At 47.3% G+C, this 21,884-nt stretch overlaps 1 protein-coding gene across 4 annotated transcripts in view; it reads left to right on the top strand.

Moving 5' to 3' along the window:
• The first annotated feature begins 16,905 nt into the window (after nucleotides 1–16,905).
• LOC112668863 (cystatin-9-like) overlaps nucleotides 16,906–21,884 on the top strand; it is a 1,128,704-nt gene continuing 1,123,725 nt past the window's right edge. For 3 of the 4 annotated variants that reach the window (XM_049100023.1, XM_049100024.1, XM_049100022.1), the window contains exon 1: nucleotides 16,906–17,589. The gene's annotated coding sequence lies outside the window, so the exon portion shown is untranslated. The remainder of the gene's footprint in view (nucleotides 17,590–21,884) is intronic. The other variant, XM_049100025.1, reaches the window with a different exon arrangement.

Raw genomic sequence — 21,884 nt, 5'->3', positions numbered from 1 at the left:
GGGGCGGGGGCGGGGGCGGGGGCGGGTTGATGGGGGAGGTGCGGGTCGGGATGGTTTCTTGCTGAATCATTTTGACCAGAAGCTCTCGTCACCTGCACTTGTATGGGCTGCAAAGTCAACCGCTTCCTTTATAAAAGTTTCCAAACAGCGATTATGCATTTGCCAGGGGAGGAGGAGGAACAGAAATGAGAACGGTGAACAGAACCTCTGCAATTTTCTACCCTCAAAATATACATGAAGTAGACATTGCATTAAAAAAAAATTAGCAGGGATTTTCAGAAACAGAATCATCTGGGTTTCCTTCAAAGGACACACTTCCCAGGGGCATGCTGGGTGGCCCCCGCCAGGGACTGTCCTTTGCTGGTGTGAGGGGCACCACCCCCCTAGAAGTGGGCAGGAAAGTGGGGGTGCAGACTGCACTCTCAGAGAATAGACATTGCCAGGAAACATGCGCCCTCTGGGTGACGTCTGCACCTGGACACTGGCATACAAAAGTGTTGGTTGGTTCAGTATTTAATTACTTCCCAGCTTCAGCTCCACTCTGGCAAAACAGGGGGAAGAACAGATTTTTCAGAATCAGGTTTCCCTTTGCGTGCCTAGCCCAGCGTTTAGAGTAGGGGCTCTGGAGCACCTAGCTTCAATTTGTTTGGATTTGGCTCTGCCTCTTTTCTTTTTTTGTTTTGTTTTTTCACTGGAGTTCAATTTGCCAACATACAGCATAACACCCAGTGCTCATCCTGCCAAGTGCCCCCCTCAGTGCCCATCACCCAGTCACCCCAATCCCCTGCCCACCTCCCTTTCCACTACCCTTTGTTCATTTCCCAGAGTTAGGAGTCTCATGTTCCCTCACCCTCTCTGATATTTCCCACTCATTTTGTCTTCTTTCACTTATAATCCCTTTCACTATTTCTTATATTCCCTGTATGAATGAAACCATATGTTTGTCCTTCTCCGATTGACTTACTTCACTCAGCATAATACCCTCCAGTTCCATCCACGTCGAAGCAAATGGTGGGTATTTGTCATTTCTAATGGCTGAGGAATATTCCATTGTATACATAGACCACAGCTTCTTTATCCATTCATCTTTCGATGGACACCGAGGCTCCTTCCACAGTTTGGCTATTGTGGACATTGCTGCTAGAAACATCGGGGTGCAGGGGTCCCGGCGTTTCATTGCATCTGAATTTTGAGGTAAATCCCCAGCAGTGCAATTGCTGGGTGCATAGGGCAGGTCTATTTTTAACTCTTTGAGGAACCTCCACACAGTTTTCCAGAGTGGCTGCACCAGTTCACATTCCCACCAACAGTGCAAGGGGGTTCCCTTTTCTCCGCATCCTCTCCAACATTTGTGGTTTCCAGTCTTGTTAGTTTTCCCCATTCTCACTGGTGTGAGGTAGGATCTCATTGTGGTTTTGATTTGTATTTCCCTGATGGCAAGTGATGCAGAGCATTTTCTCATGTGCGTGTTGGCCATGTCTATGTCTTCCTCTGTGAGATTTCTGTTCATGTCTTTTGCCCATTTCATGATTGGATTGTTTGTTTCTTGGGTGTTGAGTTTAATAAGTTCTTTATAGATCTTGGAAACTAGCCCTTTATCTGATAGGTCATTTGCAAATATCTTCTTCCATTCTGTAGGTTGTCTTGTAGTTTTGTTGACTGTTCCTTTTGCTGTACAGAAGCTTTTTATCTTAAGTCCCAAATGTTCATTTTTGCTTTTGTTTCCCTTGCCTTTATAGCTGTGTCTTGCAAGAAGTTGCTGTGGCCAACTTCAAAAAGGGTGTTGCCTGTGTTCTCTTCTACGATTTTGATGGATTCTTGTCTCACATTTAGATCTTCCATCTACTTTGAGTTTATCTTTGTGTCTGGTGTAAGAGAATGGTCCAGTTTCATTCTTCTGCACGTGGATGTCCAATTTTCCCAGCACCATCTATTGAAGAGACTGTCCTTTTTCCAGTGGATAGTCTTGCCTGCTTTGTCAAATATTAGTTGACCATAGAGTTGAGAGCCCACTTCTGGGTTCTCTATTCTGTTCCATTGATCTCTGTGTCTGTTTTTGTGCCAGGACCACACTGTCTTGATGACCACAGCTTTGTAGTACAGCCTGAAATCTGGCATTGTGATGCCTTCAGCATTGGTTTTCTTTTTTAACATTCCCCTGGCTATTCAGGGTCTTTTCTGATTCCACACAAATCTTAAGATGATTTGTTCCAACTCTCTGAAGAAAGTCCATGGTATTTTGATAGGGATTGCATTAAATGTGTAAATTGCCCTGGGTAACATTGACATTTTCCCAATATTAATTCTTCCAATCCATGAGCATGGAATGTTTTTCCATCTCTTTGTGTCTTCCTCAATTTCTTTCAGAAGTGTTCTGTAGTTTTTAGGGTATAGATCCTTTACCTCTTTGGTTAGGTTTATTCCTCGGTATCTCATGCTTTCGGGTACAATTGTAAATGGGATTGACTCCTTAATTTCTCTTTCTTCAGTCTCATTATTATTGTCATTTCTAATGGCTGAGTAATATTCCATTGTATACATAAACAATGTATACATTGTGTATACATTGTATACGTTGTATACATTATTAGTGTACAGAAATGCCACTGATTTCTGGGCATTGATTTTGTATCCTGCCACACTGCCGAATTGCTCTGAATTGCTGTATGAGTTCTAGCAATCTTGGGGTGGAGTCATTTGGGTTTTCGACATACAGTATCATGTCACCTGTGAAGAGGGAGAGTTTGGCTTCTTCTTTGCCAATTTGAATGCGTTTTATTTCTTTTTGTTGTCTGATTGCTGAGGCTAGGGCTTCTAGTACTACGTTAAATAGCAGTGGTGAGAGTGGATATCCCTGTTGTGTTCCTGTCGCTCTGCCTCTTAACACCTGGGTGATTTAGGTGAGGAATGGCCTCTCTGTGCCTCAGTTTCCCTCTGATGGTTGTGACGAGGGCTTGGGAACTTCTTCAATGTAAATGATCAGGATGGGGATAGGACCCATTGTATGGCTTTAGCTTCAGGGTGATTTGTGCACCCCCCCAGACTTCAGGACTGAAGATGAGCCCTGCTGGGACATACCAGCTTTTGGCAAAGGAGATCCAGGTTTGTGTGACTTAAACTAGCCACGTAAACTCTTGAGACCTCCCAGTTTCCTGGCTACTCAGAGATTTGTCATGAGAGCTATAATTAGCAAAGCACATTTGGTACAATGGTAGCTAGCCGGTGGCAGTCAATAAATAGTGGCTGTTGTATGTATGTACCCTCATGTTCTGCTGGGTCTGCTGTGCGGGCCCTGGACACTCACCCTCTGGCTGTCTATGGCCATGACACAGGGGCTCAAGGGTGGCGTCTCCTTGCCAGACTCTGTGCCCGGATCACGTGTGCCATGTTCAGTATTCATCCTCAGCAGGGGCCTGGCTAGAGGAGAGGTGGGTGTCATGGTATTGGTGTCTTTGCTCAACTCAAGTGGCAGGTAACCACTGTAACTGCTTATTGTTAGTGTTGTGGTCTATTCTCCCTTTCAGAAGCACTAAGGGAAGCTCAGAGTGGTTTGGAGACTTGCCCCCATTTATTGCATCTTCTCTGGGCCTCGGCCCTTCCATCTATGAATGTGGTGATGGTCACCAGGCTGGTACCTCTGGGCAAGGCACAAGGGGGCCCTCTTAAATCACAAAGTGCCACAGCAGGAGAGAGCTATTTGACAGCAGCATTGTTTCAGGGTTCTCTGGGGAAAAGTGTGTGTGTGTGTAAATGTGTTTGTCGTGTCTGTTTGTCCTCTGTGTGTATGTGTGTGTGTTGAGTCTGCCTTTATTTCAGTCTTTGCATATGTTTAGGTATGAATGTGCATAAGTATATTCTGATAGTGCACAAAAGGAAAGTGTGCATGTGCTTGTGTGCAAGTGTGTAAGTCTGTTGGAGTGTGTGTGTGTGTTTGTGTATATATGTTGTGATGGTTAATTTTATGTGTCAACTTGACTGGGTCACAGGGTGCCCAGATATTTCGTTAAATGTTATTTCTGCATGTCTCTGTGGAGGTGTTTCTGGATGTGATTAGCTTTTGAACCAGTAGACTGAGTAAAGCAGATTGTGTTCCACAATGTGGTGGGCCTTGTGTAATCAACTGAAGGCTTGAGTAGAATAAAAGGCTGAGGAAGAAAGAATTTTCTATTTGTGTGACTGTCTTCAAGCTGGGGCATTAGTCCTCTCCTGCATTAGGATTCAGATTTCAACTGGAAATTATACCACCAGCTTTCCTGGGTCTGGATTTTTTAGTCTCCATAATCATATAGCCCATTTCCTTCTTTAAAAAAAAAAAAAAAGATATTTATTTATTTGAGTGAGAGAGAGAGAGAAAACAAGAGTGCCAGAGGGCACAAGTGTGAGGAGGGGCAGAGGCAGAGGGAGAAACAGGCTGCCCACTGAGCAGGGGGCCTGATGCAGGGCTCAATTCCAGGATTCCAGGATCCCAGGATCATGACTTGAGCTGAAGGCAGACACCCAACTGACTGAGCCACTCAAGCACCCCGAGCCAATTCCTTAACAATAAATCTCTTTACACACATGGACACAAACACCTGCACCTCCGATCCTATTGGTTCTGTTTCTCTGGAGAACCCTGATACATTTGTGTACATGTCTATACCTACAGGTGTCTCTGTGTGTGTGTCTGTGTGTGTGTATTGTTTGTATGTCTGTGTCTGTGCTTGCACGTCTACATGTTCATGTGTCTGTGTGTGTTTCTGTGAGTCTGGGTGAAAGGCTTTGTATACATATGTGTCTCTGTGTGCATGTGTATTGCACGCACTATTCCTGTCCCATCTGAGGCCTGCCTGAACTGCTGCAGGGGTGAGAGGCTCTCTGCTGAGTCCTGTTCATCCATTCATCATTCATCCATCCTTCAACCCCTTACTGCTGGAAGTGTGCTGCCTGCAACTGGAGATACTGGGAATCTGAGAGAAATGGAGATAGATGCTCAGGCCCCTCCCCAGACCTTCTGAATCAGATTCTCTGTGAGTGTGGCCCAGGAATCTGTTTTCACAAGCTCTCGGAGAATTTTTGGTCCCTAATGTCCAGGAAGTGCTGATTGAACGCATTTTGTTCTCCCTTCTGTCTCATTGGCATGCATGACACCCTCTGGCTTCCACGACACCTGTTGCTGGCCTTGGCTGTGCACTATACCACCATGTGAAGAACACAGCTTTGCCCACCAACTGGTCACAAAGCAGAGCTCCTACATAAGTTCTCTGGTGTGAATGGGTGTCGGAGGGACATAGGGCAGGCTAGGGAAGCCTGGCTTGGTGAAGCCCAGACTGGTGTTCTTCCTTCAAATAGATGTGGCTGCACACCCAGATCTATCCTTCTGCTGGGCATGAAGCCATGGAATCTAGTTTTGTTAGATGTTGAGCCTTTGAGCCAGGACTTGTGAGGCCCAGCCTGCCCAGCTGGGAGCCTCGTATCTTTGGTTGAGTGGATAGGAAGTGCTGTCTGTCTAATTTGAGGAATTGCAGACATTGGTGGAGACCTAGGTTTGGCTCCTTCTCTCCCAGGATCTCCTGGGAGCTCTTCCCTGCCCCCCATTGGGGTAAGAAAGAGGGAGGTGGAATGGTCCCTGGGTGGCCTGGTTCCCTGACTCTGATGTTCCTCTATCCTGCCACCTCAGCTTCTGCAGCACTTGGGACACAGTTGGCAGCCTCACAGCCAATTCAAACACACTGAATTTTACTCAGATGGTCTGTCGTGACACAGACAGTGTGAACTTCCCAACAGACCCTGCTCTCAGCGCTGTGGCTTTCTTTGCAGTTTGCAAGAAAAAAATCCAATGACATGCCTCTAGTTATTGGATTAGTTATCTATTGCTGCATAAACGAACACTTACAAAGTTAGCAAATTGAAACATCTGCTGTACTGTCTCACAATAATTGTGGGTCAGGATTGGGCACAGCTTGGCTGGGTTCTCTGCTTCAGGGCTTCCCCAGGCTACGATGCAGGTGCCATCTGGGGCTGAGTCCCATTTGTTTGTTTGTTTAATAAATTTATTTTTTATTGGTGTTCAATTTTTCAACATACAGAATAACACCCAGTGCTCATCCCGTCAAGCGCCCCCCTCAGTGCCGGTCACCCAGTCACCCCCACCCCCCGCCCTCCTCCCCTTCCAACACCCCTAGTTTGTTTCCCAGAGTTAGGAGTCTTTCATGTTCTGTCTCCCTTTCTGATATTTCCCACTTATTTTTTCTCCTTTATTCCCTTTCACTATTTTTTATGTTCCCCAAATGAATGAGACCATATAATGTTTGTCCTTCTCCGATTGACTTACTTCACTCAGCATAATACCCTCCAGAGTCCCATTTGAAGGCACAACTGGGGAATGATCCTCTTTCAAGCTCATGTGCTCCTTCTCTATCCTCAGGTCTTAGCCATGTCGGCCTTCCCACCTGGCCACTGGCCTCCTTAAAGCCAGCAAGGGAGTGAGAATGTCCTAAAAAATGACTTCAGGCTCTCTCAGCCTTGAGAATCTCAGGTGCTCAAAGGGCACAAGCTGGGCTCTTTGTGATTCATGAGATTCCAATCTCAGCATGTGTGAAGGTAGACCTGAGGCCTATTGGAACTTAGGTCTACCTTACCTGCAGACAGATGGCAATGCAACATGCGCCTCATAGCATCTGTGGGAGGGTAGAGGAGACAGTGCCTGCTGGACACTTACAAGGTTGTAAAAGCCACAACCCTTGAAAAACAGGGCAAAGGTTTGTTTGCCAATACTTGCTAGACTAGTAGCTGAGTGGCCTTCTCCCAACACTGTGGGAGGCCAGCTGATCCAGAGCTATGGAGGATGGGGGTGCCAGGCTGAGGCAGAAAAGGTCTGAGAGTGCCTGGCGTTGCTGTGTTCAGTGGATGGAAATAATCAAAAGAGCTGATGTTTATTGCTCACTTCTTGCATGCACATTAGCAAACGGGCTCAGTTAATTGCCGTCCTAAGATGGGTATTGTATTTAAGATGGGTGTCAGTGTCCCCCCTTTACAGCTGAGAAGACTGAGGTTCAGGGAAGGGAAGTCACATGGTATTCTAATGCTGGGCTTGACACCCGCTCTGAGGCTCAGCCTGAGGTCTAGACTGAAAATCAATAAAGGAAACCTCACTGAAGTGGAGTGGGGGCATAGAAGGGGGAGCCCTTCACTCACCAACAGTTACAGGAGGAGTTATCAAATACAGACCCCCACGGAAGAGTCCTCAGCAGGAAAAAGCAATTACAGGCCCCAAGAGGGACAAGATACCCCTGCATCTCCTGTGAGAAATCTACTGCCCCAGCAAGTCAGCCAGTGAGAAACTGTCATCCGCAATTCTTTTATTTTTTATTATTATTATTTTTTAATAAATTTATTTTTTATTGGTGTTCAATTTACCAACATACAGAATAACACCCAGTGCTCATCCCCTCAAGTGCCCCCCTCAGTGCCCGTCACCCATTCACCCCCGCCCCCCGCCCTCCTCCCCTTCCACCACCCCTAGTTCCTTTCCCAGAGTTAGGAGTCTTTATGTTCTGTCTCCCTTTCTGATATTTCCCACACATTTCTTCTCCCTTCCCTTCTACTCCCTTTCACTATTATTTATATTCCCCAAATGAATGAGAACATATAATGTCTGTCCTTCTCCGATTGACTTACTTCACTCAGCATAATACCCTCCAGTTCCATCCACGTTGAAGCAGATGGTGGGTATTTGTCGTTTCTAATGGCTGAGGAATATTCCATTGTATACATAGACCACATCTTCTTTATCCATTCATCTTTCGATGGACACCGAGGCTCCTTCCACAGTTTAGCTATTGTGGACATTGCTGCTATAAACATTGGGGAGCAGGTGTCCCGGCGATTCATTGCATCTGAATCATTGGGGTAAATCCCCAACAGTGCAATTGCTGGGTCATAGGGCAGGTCTATTTTTAACTCTTTGAGGAACCTCCACACAGTTTTCCAGAGTGGCTGCACCAGTTCACATTCCCACCAACAGTGTAAGAGGGTTCCCCCTTCTCCACATCCTCTCCAACATTTGTGGTTTCCTGCCTTGTTAATTTTCCCCATTCTCCCTGGTGTGAGGTGGGATCTCATTGTGGTTTTGATTTGTATTTCCCTGATGGCAAGTGATGCAGAGCATTTTCTCATGTGCGTGTTGGCCATGTCTATGTCTTCCTCTGTGAGATTTCTCTTCATGTCTTTTGCCCATTTCATGATTGGATTGTTTGTTTCTTGGGTGTTGAGTTTAATAAGTTCTTTATAGATCTTGGAAACTAGCCCTTTATCTGATAGGTCATTTGCAAATATCTTCTCCCATTCTGTAGGTTGTCTTTGAGTTTTGTTGACTGTATCCTTTGCTGTGCAAAAGCTTCTTATCTTGATGAAGTCCCAATAGTTCATTTTTGCTTTTGTTTCTCTTGCCTTCGTGGATGTATCTTGCAAGAAGTTACTGTGGCCAAGTTCAAAAAGGGTGTTGCCTGTGTTCTCCTCTAGGATTCTGATGGAATCTTGTCTCACATTTAGATCTTTCATCCATTTTGAGTTTATCTTTGTGTATGGTGAAAGAGACTGGTCGAGTTTCATTCTTCTGCACGTGGATGTCCCATTTTCCCAGCACCATTTATTGAAGAGACTGTCTTTCTTCCAATGGATAGTCTTTCCTCCTTTATCGAATATTAGTTGACCATAAAGTTCAGGGTCCACTTCTGGGTTCTCTATTCTGTTCCACTGATCTCTGTGTCTGTTTTTGTGCCAGTACCACACTGTCTTGATGACCACAGCTTTGTAGTATAACCTGAAATCTGGCATTGTGATGCCTCCAGATATGGTTTTCTTTTTTAAAATTCCCCTGGCTATTCGGGGTCTTTTCTGATTCCACACAATTCTTAAAATAATTTGTTCCAACTCTCTGAAGAAAGTCCATGGTATTTTGATAGGGATTGCATTAAACGTGTAAATTGCCCTGGGTAACATTGACGTTTTCCCAATATCAATTCTTCCAATCCATGAGCATGGAATATTTTTCCATCTCTTTGTGTCTTCCTCAATTTCTTTCAGAAGTGTTCTATAGTTTTTAGGGTACAGATCCTTAGCTCCTTGGTTAGGTTTATTCCTAGGTATCTTATGCTTTTGGGTGCGATTGTAAATGGGATTGACTCCTTAATTTCTCTTTCTTCAGCCTCATTGTTAGTGTATAGAAATGCCACTGATTTTTGGGCATTGATTTTGTATCCTGCCACGCTACCAAATTGCTGTATGAGTTCTAGCAATCTTGGGGTGGAGACTTTTGGGTTTTCTATGTAGAGTATCATGTCATCGGCGAAGAGGGAGAGTTTGACTTCTTATTTGCCAATTTGAATGCCTTTTATGTCTTTTTGTTGTCTGATTGCTGAGGCTAGGACTTCCAGTACTATGTTGAACAGCAGTGGTGAGAGTAGACATCCCTGTCTTGTTCCTGATCTTAGGGGAAAGGCTCCCAGTGCTTCCCCATTGAGAATGATACTTGCTGTGGGCTTTTCGTAGATGGCTTTTAAGATGTCGAGGAATGTTCCCTCTATCCCTACACTCTGAAGAGTTTTGATCAGGGATGGATGCTGTATTCTGTCAAATGCTTTCTCTGCATCTAATGAGAGGATCATATGGTTCTTGGTTTTTCTCTTGCTGATATGATGAATCACATTGATTGTTTTTACGAGTGTTGAACCAGCCTTGTGTCCCGGGAATAAATCCTACTTGGTCATGGTGAATAATTTTCTTAATGTATTGTTGGATCCTATTGGCTAGTATCTTGTTGAGAATTTTTGCATCCATGTTCATCAGGGATATTGGTCTGTAATTCTCCTTTTTGGTGGGGTCTTTGTCTGGTTTTGGAATTAAGGTGATGCTGGCCTCATAGAACGAATTTGGAAGTACTCCATCTCTTTCTAACTTTCCGAACAGCTTTAGTAGAATAGGTATGATTTCTTCTTTAAACGTTTGATAGAATTCCCCTGGGAAGCCATCTGGCCCTGGACTCTTGTGTCTTGGGAGGTTTTTGATGACTGCTTCAATTTCCTCCCTGGTTATTGGCCTGTTCAGGTTTTCTATTTCTTCCTGTTCCAGTTTTGGTAGTTTGTGGCTTTCCCGGAATGCGTCCATTTCTTCTAGATTGCCTAATTTATTGGCGTATAGCTGTTCATAATATGTTTTTAAAATCGTTTGTTTTTCCTTGGTGTTGGTACTGATCTCTCCTTTCTCATTCATGATTTTATTAATTTGAGTCTTCTCTCTCTTCTTTTTAATAAGGCTGGCTAATGGTTTATCTATCTTATTAATTCTTTCAAAGAACCAACTCCTGGTTCTGTTGATCTGTTCCACAGTTCTTCTGGTCTCGATTTCGTTGAGTTCTGCTAGAATCTTTATTAACTCTCTTCTTCTGCTGGGTGTAGGATCTATTAGCTGTTTTTTCTCTAGCTCCTTTATGTGTAAGGTTAGCTTTTGTACTTGAGTTCTTTCCAGTTTTTGAATGGATGCTTGTATTGCGATGTATTTCCCCCTTAGGACTGCTTTTGCTGCATCCCAAAGATTTTGAACAGTTTAATTTCATTCTCATTAGTTTCCATGAATCTTTTTAATTCTTCCTTAATTTCCTGGTTGACCCTTTCATCTTTTAGCAGGATGGTCCTTAACCTCCACGTGTTTGAGGTCCTTCCAAACTTCTTGTTATGATTTAGTTCTAATTTCAAGGCATTATGGTCTGAGAATATGCAGGGGACGATCCCTATCTTTTGGTATCAGTTCAGACCTGATTTGTGACCCAGTATGTGGTCTATTCTGGAGAAAGTTCCATGTTCACTTGAGAAGAATGTGTATTCAGTTGAGTTTGGATGTAAAGTTCTGTAGATATCTGTGAAATCCATCTGGTCCAGTGTATCATTTAAAGCTCTCATTTCTTTGAAGATGTTGTGCTTAGAAGACCTATCAAGGGTAGAAAGAGCCAGATTGAAGTCACCAAGTATAAGTGTATTATTATCTAAGTATTTCTTCACTTTGGTTATTAATTGGTTTAAATATTTGGCAGCTCCCATATTCGGGGCATATATATTGAGGATTGTTAAGTCCTCTTGTTGGATAGATCCTTTAAGTATGATATAGTGTCCCTCTTCATCTCTCACTACAGTTTTCGGGGTAAATTTTAGTTTATCTGATATAAGGATGGCTACCCCTGCTTTCTTTGAGGACCATTTGAATGGTAAATGATTCTCCAACCTTTTATTTTCAGGCTGTAGGTGTCCTTCTGTCTAAGATGAGTCTCTTGTAGACAGCAAATAGATGGGTCCTGCTTTTTTATCCAGTCTGAAACCCTGCGCCTTTTGATGGGGTCATTAAGCCCATTCATGTTCAGAGTTACTATTGAGAGATATGAGTTTAGGGTCATCATGATATCTATTCAGTCCTTGTTTTTGTGGATTGTTCCACTGGACTTAAAGGGGAATTTTAAGAGTCCCCTTAAAATTTCTTGCAGAGCTGGTTTGGAGGTCACATATTCTTTCAGTTCCTGCCTGTCTTGGAAGCTCTTTATCTCTCCTTCCATTTTGAGTGAGAGCCTTGCCGGATAAAGTATTCTTGGTTGCATGTTCTTCTCATTTAGGACCCTGAATATATCCTGCCAGCCCTTTCTGGCCTGCCAGGTCTCTGTGGAGAGGTCTGCTGTTACCCAATATTCCTCCCCATAAAAGTCAGGGATTTCTTGTCTCTTGCTGCTTTAAGGATCTTCTCTTTATCTTTGGAATTTGCAAGCTTCACTATTAAATGTCGAGGTGTTGAACGGTTTTTATTGATTTTGGGGGGGGATCTCTCTATTTCTTGGATCTGAATGCCTGTTTCCCTTCACAGATTAGGAAAGTTTTCAGCTATGATTTGTTCAAATACATATTCTGGCCCTCTGTCCCTTTCGGCGCCCTCGGGAACCCCAATTAAACATAGGTTTTTCTTCCTCAGGCTGTCGTTTATTTCCCTTAATCTATCTTCATAGTCTTTTAATTGTCTCCTTTTCCCTCAGTTTCCCTCTTTGCCATTAACTTGTCTTCTATGTCACTCACTCGTTCTTCCACGTCGTTAACCCTCGTCCTTAGGACTTCTCGTTTGGATTGCATCTCATTCAATTGATTTTTAATTTCTTTCTGAGGGGCTGGGGAGACCCGGGCAGTGATGGAGGGTCCTGGCTTCACGGCCGAGTACCTGTCCCAGACCCAGCTTGTTTGTGCCTAGTGTGGCTCAGCTGACCTGAACCATCCCATTGTAACACTGCGCTGTCCCCAGATTCTTAGACACGCAGCTGAGAAGCCAAAGGGACATCTGAACTGTCCTGCTGTTTTTCCAGATCCCAAGCAGCCTTGCCTTTTGCTGCCTGTCTCGGCCACAGCCAGGTCTCTGGGCTCCTTTGGTGAGTGGTGGAAATGTAATGGTGAGAAGGAGATGTGGAAAGCATTTACTGTGCGCTAGGTACTATCTCAGTTAATCCCTGTCTTCTCTGTACAGGCAGGAAACTGAGGCATGGGGAGAGTGAGAAGTTGCAGGAAGACCAGAGCAGGGGCATAGGCCCTGGCAGTATGGCTGTGGCTTCTGGGTACTTGCTGCTCTCCTCTTCCTTCCCCTGCTGGGCCCACTGCCTGGCCCTTGAGGATCTGTGCCTGGCTGGGATGAGCGGGCACTGACTCCTAGGCTCTGGTCAGCGCAGACACCAGTTTGTCAATGGGGGTCTCTGATGGTGGCCCAGTGCACCGAGACAGATTCAAAGGGCAGGTGGTTCCAAATGATGGTAAGCAGAAAAGTCACAGGGCCTTGTAGAGCAGGGAGCAGTGGCCTTGGGAGTTTTGGTGTGCTGTGCGAGTGAGAGATATTTGGGGGGGAACCTAAACAAGGAATGGCAGAAACAAAAACTGGTTGCCCCTGGAGAGGATTATCTGCTGGGCCTCTGATACCTTTATGTTCTTTGCCATTGTAGTTTTTTTCTTTTTGTTTGTTTGCTTGTTTCTCATACCTTTATGTCCTGCTTATACTTTCTTTTTCAGAGTCAATGGTGGTTATCTGAGTGGTGAGCCCATAAGACACTTGTTTTGTCTTATTTCTCTGTTCACAAAGGATGCAGTTTATACATTTCTCCAGGGCTGCTGGGAGTGTGAGGAGAATTTTATCCACATGCTGGCGCTGTGATCCAAGAAATGAGCGTAGTGTTACTTCTGCCACCTAGACTCAAAGGGTAGGAAACAAACTCAGTTCCACCTTTCAGTGACACAGTGTTACTGTCACATCATAAGAAAAGCATGTGGGAGTGGGGACATGGATGTGGGCAAGTTATCTGCCTCAAGTGTGTCCAGAAAGAATTCAGGTCCAAACCTTTTTGAAAGGCCCCTGTCTCCCTGACTTTATCCACCCAGTGAAGGTGCTGTCTGTTGCCATCATGCTGGGCATGGCCTGGGTGGAGCAGTGGGGCAGGAGGCACGCTGGCCTTGTAGCCAAGTGGTTCGGAGGGGCTACCACCACCCCAGCTCATGGAAGGGGTTCTGATTGGTCGATGTCAACTCTGTTGGTTCAGGTGGACAAGTGACTGAAGGTGGCTCCATCAGAGTCCAGTGAAGGGCTTATTTTCTTTAACTGAGGGAGGAAAAGCTATTTCTCATTCCTCCATCCTGCTTTCTCTCCTTCCTTCTCTCTTTCTCCCGTGGGTGAATAAAGAAGTATGTAGCCCCCAGAGCTAGAAGGTGTCTTGCTACGTGAAGACAGGCTGCGGAGGAAGCCAGAAGAGGGTAGAGAATTACAAAGATTCAGCTGTGGCAACCCTTTGATCAAACGCATCCTGAAGCTCATGTACTGCTAGATTTTCCAGTTATCAGTTCCCATAAAAGCCTTACTTTGTAAGACCATTCAAGTTGGATTTTCAAGGGTTTTTTTCTTTATTTTTCCCCCTAATGTAAAAGGGCCCCAACTGACACAAATGGGAAACAGGTTTGTGGCTGGGTCAGTATCAAGGGTATGTACTTGCAGTGGTCAGCTGATGAGGGAGTGTGCAGAAGGTAGTAATGCTGTTCACCAGGAGGACTGAGAAGCTTGCCAGTGGTGATGGAAGCCTAGATCGAAGGGTGAAACTGAATTCAGGCACCACAAGAACAGTCAATTTTCAGTGCACTGAAGTGGATTGGTTCTTGGAGGCTTGACACATGTCTTCCTCGTGGTCAGTGCTGTGGCATCTGCGTGGAGGTGACTTTAAGGCATGGCATGTCTTCTAACTCCCATTACCTAAGGTTGCCACTTAAAATATAGGGCTAAATTTGAATTTCAGAGAAACAACAAGTGAATTGTCAGTATATCCTAAATATTACATGGGACGTGCTTGGACTAAGTTATTCGTTATCTGAAATTCAGATTTCCTTGGGTTTTCTGTATTTTACTTGCCAAATCTGGCAACCCTTACCTGTCAGTAGCCTGGTGAACTTTGTGGGACAGAGTTGCCAGTCTTTACACGTGATTGTTCTGTGTGGAATGGGGGAGCTCTCAGCTTGGGGATTTGGAGCCCAAAGTCCTGGTGGGTCAGCCCCAGGGTTATGGGTTGGTCAGCAGAGCAGGAACAGAGCCTGGTCCTGACAGGATGAGCTCCTTTCACCCTTATGTTTTGTGGGTAAATATCCTCGGAAGCCCTGATGCATGCTCACCTGTGCGGGGACTGGACTCCTCACCTGGCTTTGTCACTATGACAATTACTCATGACATTATGTTATTTGTGAGCCTTTTGAAGAAGGCAGCAGACCCTCAGTCAGATCGAGGTGGGTGTCTGGAGACCAGAGCTGTGTCTGCAGAGCTCTCTGTGCCTGTCCTGAGGGATGTCCGAGGCCCAGGTTTGGTCATAAAGAACTCAGCGGAGGGGAGAGCAGGTGTCACTTGGATAGCTGGTGAGAGCAGAGGGTGGAGTTGCTCACTGTGCTTCGGCTGCTAGGGACGGGGGAGGACACCACTGGGCCCCCAGGCGGGACCAAGGTACTCACTCACCCAGCCCCAGGAGGGTTGTCCTTGGCTGCACAGAGCCACCTGCGCCAGGGTCACACCCTTTCCCAGGGTGGCCTGAGTCCACTTGGTTCATGGCAGACACTGCACGCCCATTGCTCCTCCTGAGTTCCAACTATCCTCACTCCCCAGCAGGCTCCTGCTCACCCAGCGCCACCTCATTTGCTCCCCAGAAGACTCCTCCGTAACAGGTGGGATGTACTATCTCCCTGGAAGGGATATTGAAGTTGGGTTCTGATGATTAGGTGGGAGTTTTCTTGGAAGGAGGAGAAAAGGGTAAGAGCTGACGGCAGAGCACCAGCAAGGGCATGGTGTGCAGGTGTTGGGGTGCTCCTTGTTAGGACAGGTCACGCTGCTTCCATGTGGCTACAGCTGGGAACAGTGGAGGCCAGTGCAGGCCTCATCATGTGGTCCTGGATCTTGGGATCATTCTTGGAGCTGCCTGACCCTGGGGGAGCAAGTGGTGCTGTTGAGAGTGAACTTAGTTTTATATAGTCATTGGCAAGGCCATTCAAGCCTCACCCTGCAGAACAGTGACAGTAGTGTGACCTGTGGCCTGGCCCTGGGAGAGCCAAGGGCCGTGTGTAGACATTGATGTTGTGTGGTCACCCTAAATTGTCCCCTACCCACCCTGCTGAGATGCCCCCGTGAGCTACAGCTCGTTAAATCAAGCTCTCATGAGCAGGGACTGCCAGGGTAGTCTCTTCTCTGGGGCTTGGAGGTGGAACTCTGGGCAATCCCTGGAAGAGGCTGGTACCAGAGAGGATGAGGAGGAAAAGGCACAAGGCCAGAGGCCTCAGGGTCTAGAGCCCAGTGCAGCCCATGTCCCTGGGAACTGCTGCCTGCTGAGGAAGGCGTGTCTCTGACCTGTCTTCCCCCTCACGTCTCTCTGACCAAAGCCAGATTCTCTGCTCCTTAAGGACGAGTGTGATTACACTGAAGGCTCACCTGGGTAACCAGGGCCACTCCCCTCCCCCACCTCACCATCTTGAATCACATCTGCAAATCCCTTTTGCCCTGGAAGGGCCATATTAACTAGTCTCACTGTCAGGGCCTGGGCATCTCTGGGGGCCATTGCCCTGTTAGCCACAGGGTGTGTCAGGAAGGGGAAGACCTCCTTTCATTGCTGCCATACTTAGGGCTGACCCCCCACTGGACAAGCACCCTTGTGGCCTGCAAGGTGGCACCCACTGGGGGCTTGCCTCCAGCTCACTGTCTCAGAAACCACTCAGGCTTCATCCTTGTCTTTCAGGGAAGGTCTTATGCTGAGTCCCCTGGGATAGACCCTGAGACAAAGGTTGGAGGGTACTCAGCATATCATGGAGGTGATCCCAGTGAGAGATGCATACACATAACAGATGGTGGCCAGACTGTACTTGACAATAGAATCCTGACCCCACACTTGCAACACCAGCCCAGGAAGCCAGACCACAACCTCTGTAGCACTTGGCCCAACAGTCAGGTTTGGTCAATAACTGCCCACTTCCCTAATTCGTGTCCTTGTATCCAACTTAGCATCAACCAGACAAGAAAGCAGATATGCTTCCCTAACCAGTCACGTGGGTTGCCCTACATCGAGTCATCTGCCTGCCCTGCAGACCAACCGCAAACCTCCCCTCTCTTCCCTGTCATATACCTCTCCCACAACCTGTGTTCCACTATCTGCCATGGGCAGGAGATGGTGGCTGACCTCTCTTGCTTTCAAAAGTTCTGAAAAAGTAGGTTTTGCTTGTTCTCATTTGGATGGTCTTGTTTATTTCCACACAAGGAGATATGACTGGAGAGTGGGGCGGGGGCACAGCTTTCAGGGTGGGCTCATGGCAGGTTCTTGTTGGACATGGCGGGGGGTGGGGGGGGTCTCAGAGCTGGTGACCTTGAGGGAAAGGAAGCCTCAGGATCATAGGCTGTCTCAGGACCAGGAAGAGAGTGCCCTGGCTGATTCGGTGCTTGTAGTGTCCTTCTGTCAGCACTGAGGCACTGGGGTGTGGGTGGGGCCTCAAGAGCACAAGAGCTTCCAGGGTCATTCTTGGTTTTTGTGGTGGCTGCTCATCAGAGTAGCCCTGCAAACTTGGTAAAGACGTAGACAATTTGCTTCTCTGTGAACCCCCATTCTGTGGATCTGAGTGTGGAGCTGGAATGAGCATTTTATTTTATTTTTAAAGATTTTTTATTTATGAGAGAGAGAGAGGGAGAGAACAAGCAGGGGGAGTGGCAGAATTTCCAAAGGGGGGTGGGATGCAGACTCCCTGCTGAGCAGGGAGCCGGATGGGCTTGATTCCCCAGACCCTGAGATCATAACCTGAGCTGAATGCAGACCCTTCACCCACTGAGCCACTCAGGCTCCCCAAGGCAATGAACATTTTAAAAGCTCCTGAGGGGAGGAGGGGCAAGACGGCGGAAGACTAGGGTCCCCAATCACCTGTCCCCACCAAATTACCTAGATAACCTTCAAATCATCCTGAAAACCTACGAATTCGGCCTGAGATTTAAAGAGAGACCAGCTGGAATGCTACAGTGAGAAGAGTTCGCGCTTCTATCAAGGTAGGAAGACGGGGAAAAAGAAATAAAGAAGCAAAAGGCCTCCAAGGGGGAGGGGCCCGCGAGGAGCCGGGCTGAGGCCGGGGCGAGTGTCCCCAGGACAGGAGAGCCCCGTCCCGGAGGAGCAGGAGCTGCACCAACCTTCCCGGGCGGAAAGGGGCTCCAGGGAGGTAGAGCAGGACCCAGGAGGGCGGGGATGCCCTCGGGCTCCCGGGGACACTAACAGACACCTGCGCCCCGGGAGAGTGCGCCGAGCTCCCTAAGGGCTGCAGCGCGCACGGGGGACCCGGAGCAGCTTGGGGGGCTCGGGGGCGGCTCCGCGGAGGGGGCTGCGGGGCGGGAGCAGCTCGGGGGGCTCGGGGGCGGCTCCGCGGAGGGGGCTGCGGGGCGGGAGCGAATCCAGCAGCGCAGGCCCCGGAGCACAGGGCGCCGGGACACAGCCCAGGAGCCGGCCTCCCCCGGGACAGGCAGAGGCCCGGAGGGCCCAGGACAGCAAGGACGCTCCTGCCCCGAGCTGAGCAGATCAGCGGCCCCGCCCGGAGCCTCCAGGCCCTGCAGACGGAGAGCTCTGGAGCTACTGCGGGGGCTGACTCCAGGGCTCCAGAGCTGGCCCCGCCACTGGAGTTGTTCCTCCTGGGGCCTCACGGGGTAAACAACCCCCACTGAGCCCTGCACCAGGCAGGGGAAGAGCAGCTCCCCCAAGTGCTCACACCTGAAAATCAGCACAACAGGCCCCTCCACAAAAGACCAGCTAGAGGGACGGGGAAAAACAAATTATTGACCAAACAGCACTGGAAAGTTCCAGGAGAAGTCGAGGGACTTACAGTATACAGAACCAGAGGATACTCCCCCTTGTTTTTCGTTTTTTGACTTCTGTTTGCCCCCCACCCCCCTTTTTTCTCTTTTCTTCTCTTTTTTCCTTCTTATTCTTTTTTCTTTTTCTTTTCTTCTTTCTCTTCTCTCTTTTTCTCCTTTTCCCAATACAACTTGTTTTTGGCCACTGTGCACTGAGCAAAATGACTTGAACGAAAAACTCACCTCAAAAGAAAGAATCAGAAACAGTCCCCTCGCCCACAGAGTTACAGAATTTGGAGTACAATTCAAAGTCAGAAAGCCAATTCAGAGGCACAATTAAAAAGCTACTAGTGGCTCTAGAAAAAAGCATAAAGGACTCAAGAGACTTCATGACTGCACAATTTAGATCTAATCAGGCAGAAATTATAAATCAACTGAATGAGATGCAATCCAACCTAGAGGTCCTAACGACAAGAGTAAACGAGGGCTAGTATGCAAGATCTATAAAGAACTTATTCAACTCAACACCAAAGAAATAACAATCCAATCATGAAATCGGCAAAAATACATGAAGTGAAATCTCACAGAGGAAGACATAGACATGGCCAACATGCACATGAAAAAATGCTCTGCATCACTTGCCCTTAGGGATATACAAATCCAAACCACAATGAGATACCACCTCACACGAGTGAGAATGGGGAAAATTAACAAGGCAGGAAACCACAAATGTTGGAGAGGATGTGGAGAAGGGGGAACCCTCTTCCACTGTTGGTGGGAATGTGACCTGGTGCAGCCACTCTGGAAAACTGTGTGGAGGTTCCTCAAAGAGTTAAAAATAGACCTGCCCTACCACCCAGCAATTGCACTGCTGGGGATTTACCCCAAAGATTCAGATGCAGTGAGACGCTGGGACACCTGCACCCGATGTTTCTAGCAGCAATGGCCACAATAGCCAAACTGTGGAAGGAGCCTTGGTGTCCATCGAAAGATGAATGGATAAAGATGTGGTTTATGTGTACAATGGAATATTCCTCAGCCATTAGAAACGACAAATACCCACCATTTGCTTCAACATGGATGGAACTGGAGGGTATTATGCTGAGTGAAGTAAGTCAATCGGAGAAGGACAGACATTATATGGTCTCCTTCATTTGGGGAATAAAAAAATAGTGAAAGGGAATAAAGGGGAAAGGAGAAAAACGAGTGGGAAATATCAGAAAGGGAGACAGAACATAAAGACTCCTAACTGTGGGAAACGAACTAGGGGTGGTGAAAGGGGAGGTGGGCAGGGGGTGGGGGTGACTGGGGGATGGACACTGAGGGGGGCACTTGACGGGATGAGCACTGGGTGTTATTCTATATGTCGGCAAATTCAACACCAATAAAAATTAAATGTATTCAAAAAAATAAGCTCCTGAGGGGGATCCCTGTGTGGCTTAGCGGTTTAGCTCCTGCCTTTGGCCTGGGGGTGATCCTGGAGTCCCGTGATCAAGTTCCTGATTAAAAAATTAAAAAAAAAATAGCTCCTGAGGATCCAGGCAGCCCCTCCTGCACAGCTGTATCTCCACAGGGGTCTCAGACCACCCACTGGGCACACCTGCCCTGTGGCCCTGGTTTGCCTCCGTGTTTACCCTCCACACTTTTCACAGAACGACTGCTGACTTAAATGGTTAGGAGATGGCATCTCTGTCCCAATCCCCCTCTGCATCTGGTGCCTCATTTGTTACTGCGTTAGTTATGTGCCCTGGCTGTATCTTCCCAGAGGCGTCTATAAATCTTGAGTGTCGTTCATTTGGCTCGATGCTGACGTGGAACCGCAGATATCACAGCAATGGCTTTCCTTCTACTATTAGTTTCTGTAGTTTTTGCATAAAATCTCCAGACTGCAATTCCTGGACTCCAATTTGGTCCTTCTTTAACAAGCCCCTTCGAGTGGGAGAATTTAGGGTTGGTTTTACCAGTTTTACTAGTTCCCTCACCTTTATCCCATCTGTAGTGATCTTTACTTTTGCAGGATTTACACAGCAATTTGGAGGTATAGTTAATCCTCCAAATAACCGGGTAGACAAAGTCTTGGGTGTCCCTCTGGATTGGGTCTGGAAACATGCTTCTGGTCTGAGGTGCCCCAGTCTTTACCCCAAGGGAGGCCATGCCACCCCTCTCCTGGTGGCCCTGAATACAGCTGGTTGCTGGGGCTGGGGGTGGGGCAGGTGCCTTTGCAGTGGCAACTTGCTCCTGTCCTGTGTGTGGTTCCCTTGCAGGCTGCGTGGTTGCAGGTATTGGCTTAGGTCCTCCTAGTGGCTTCTCTGGCTCTCCTCTCTATCTGGGTGTCCACTGGCTCCACTGACTGTCCAGGGTTGGGATCCTGGCCGTGCCCCCAGGGAGAGGCATTATCATTTGACCTGAATGAACCGTGCACCCAGTGACCTTTCTTTGTCTTATTTATTTCCTCTCTGCCCATATGCTATGTTTTTTACGTTCTGTAAAAAAACAAGTGTATATCTCTAAGACTCCCTTTGCCTCTGCAGACTGGGGATGCTGTCTTTCACACTAGGCTTTTGCAAATTAAGTTATTTAAGAAGGAGTAAACTTGTGTTAATTGTCAATGGCTTATTAGTACCCACCTAGATGGCCATGCTGGGGATATGTGTGAGTTTCATTAATGTCCCCATGCTTTTGGGGTTTGGCTTGAACTCAAAGGCCCTTCTTGAGTGAACTCTTGTGAAAGCTTTAATTAACTCTTGGCAGTGTCAATATGTTTTATTACCTTCTGCAGCCTGCAGCCTTCCCCTGTGACTAATTTACTCGGATGTTTGGGGCTGAGGTAATGAAGGCAGGAGCTCTGCGCATATGCCAGAGTATATTAAATCACGTTATGGGCTCCAGCTGGAGGGCAGTTCCTCTCCCATCAGAGGTTACGGGGGGGGGGGGGTTGTTCTTCTCTGGGTGGGGTTGTGCATCCCAGCTAGGGTGGGTGATGCTCCTGTGAGGCCAGAGAAAATTCCTAGAGACAGTAATCAAGACATAGGTCTGGTGGGGGAACTGAGAGACCGAGAGCCCAGGAGCAGCCCCTTAAACAAAGCATCCACTGCTGGGACCTACATGCAGCAAGTTTTTATAGTAGAGCAACTGAGCCTAATGATTCTGTAGCCCTCCCTCCCTGTAAGGCCAGCACTCCAGGGCCGAAGCCTGCCACCTAGCCACTCTTCCTCACAAGGGAGACACTCTGGGTTGGCCACCCTTGGGAGCCCATAGCCTTGAATACTGAAAAACCCATTCTTCTGCACATTCTGCTTGATGCGAATACACAGGGAGGACAGGATCTCTGTGTTCTCAAGACAGTGATTAACATGGGCACTCAGCGTGTGTTTGCACCAACTGGTGATCTAGCATGTTCTGTATAGGAGGGCACCCTGATATTCTAGTCTGTTTTGCTGCATCAGAAAGGGAGGGGCACTTGGCTAATGGGCACCCAGTGGAGACAGCATTCCACCCCCAGC

This window comes from Canis lupus, chromosome 23 (genome assembly GCF_003254725.2).
Source record: "Canis lupus dingo isolate Sandy chromosome 23, ASM325472v2, whole genome shotgun sequence".
NCBI lineage: Eukaryota > Metazoa > Chordata > Mammalia > Carnivora > Canidae > Canis > Canis lupus.
The sequence above is the reverse complement of the archived record's forward strand: the minus strand, read 5'-3'. Positions and strand labels throughout refer to the sequence as shown.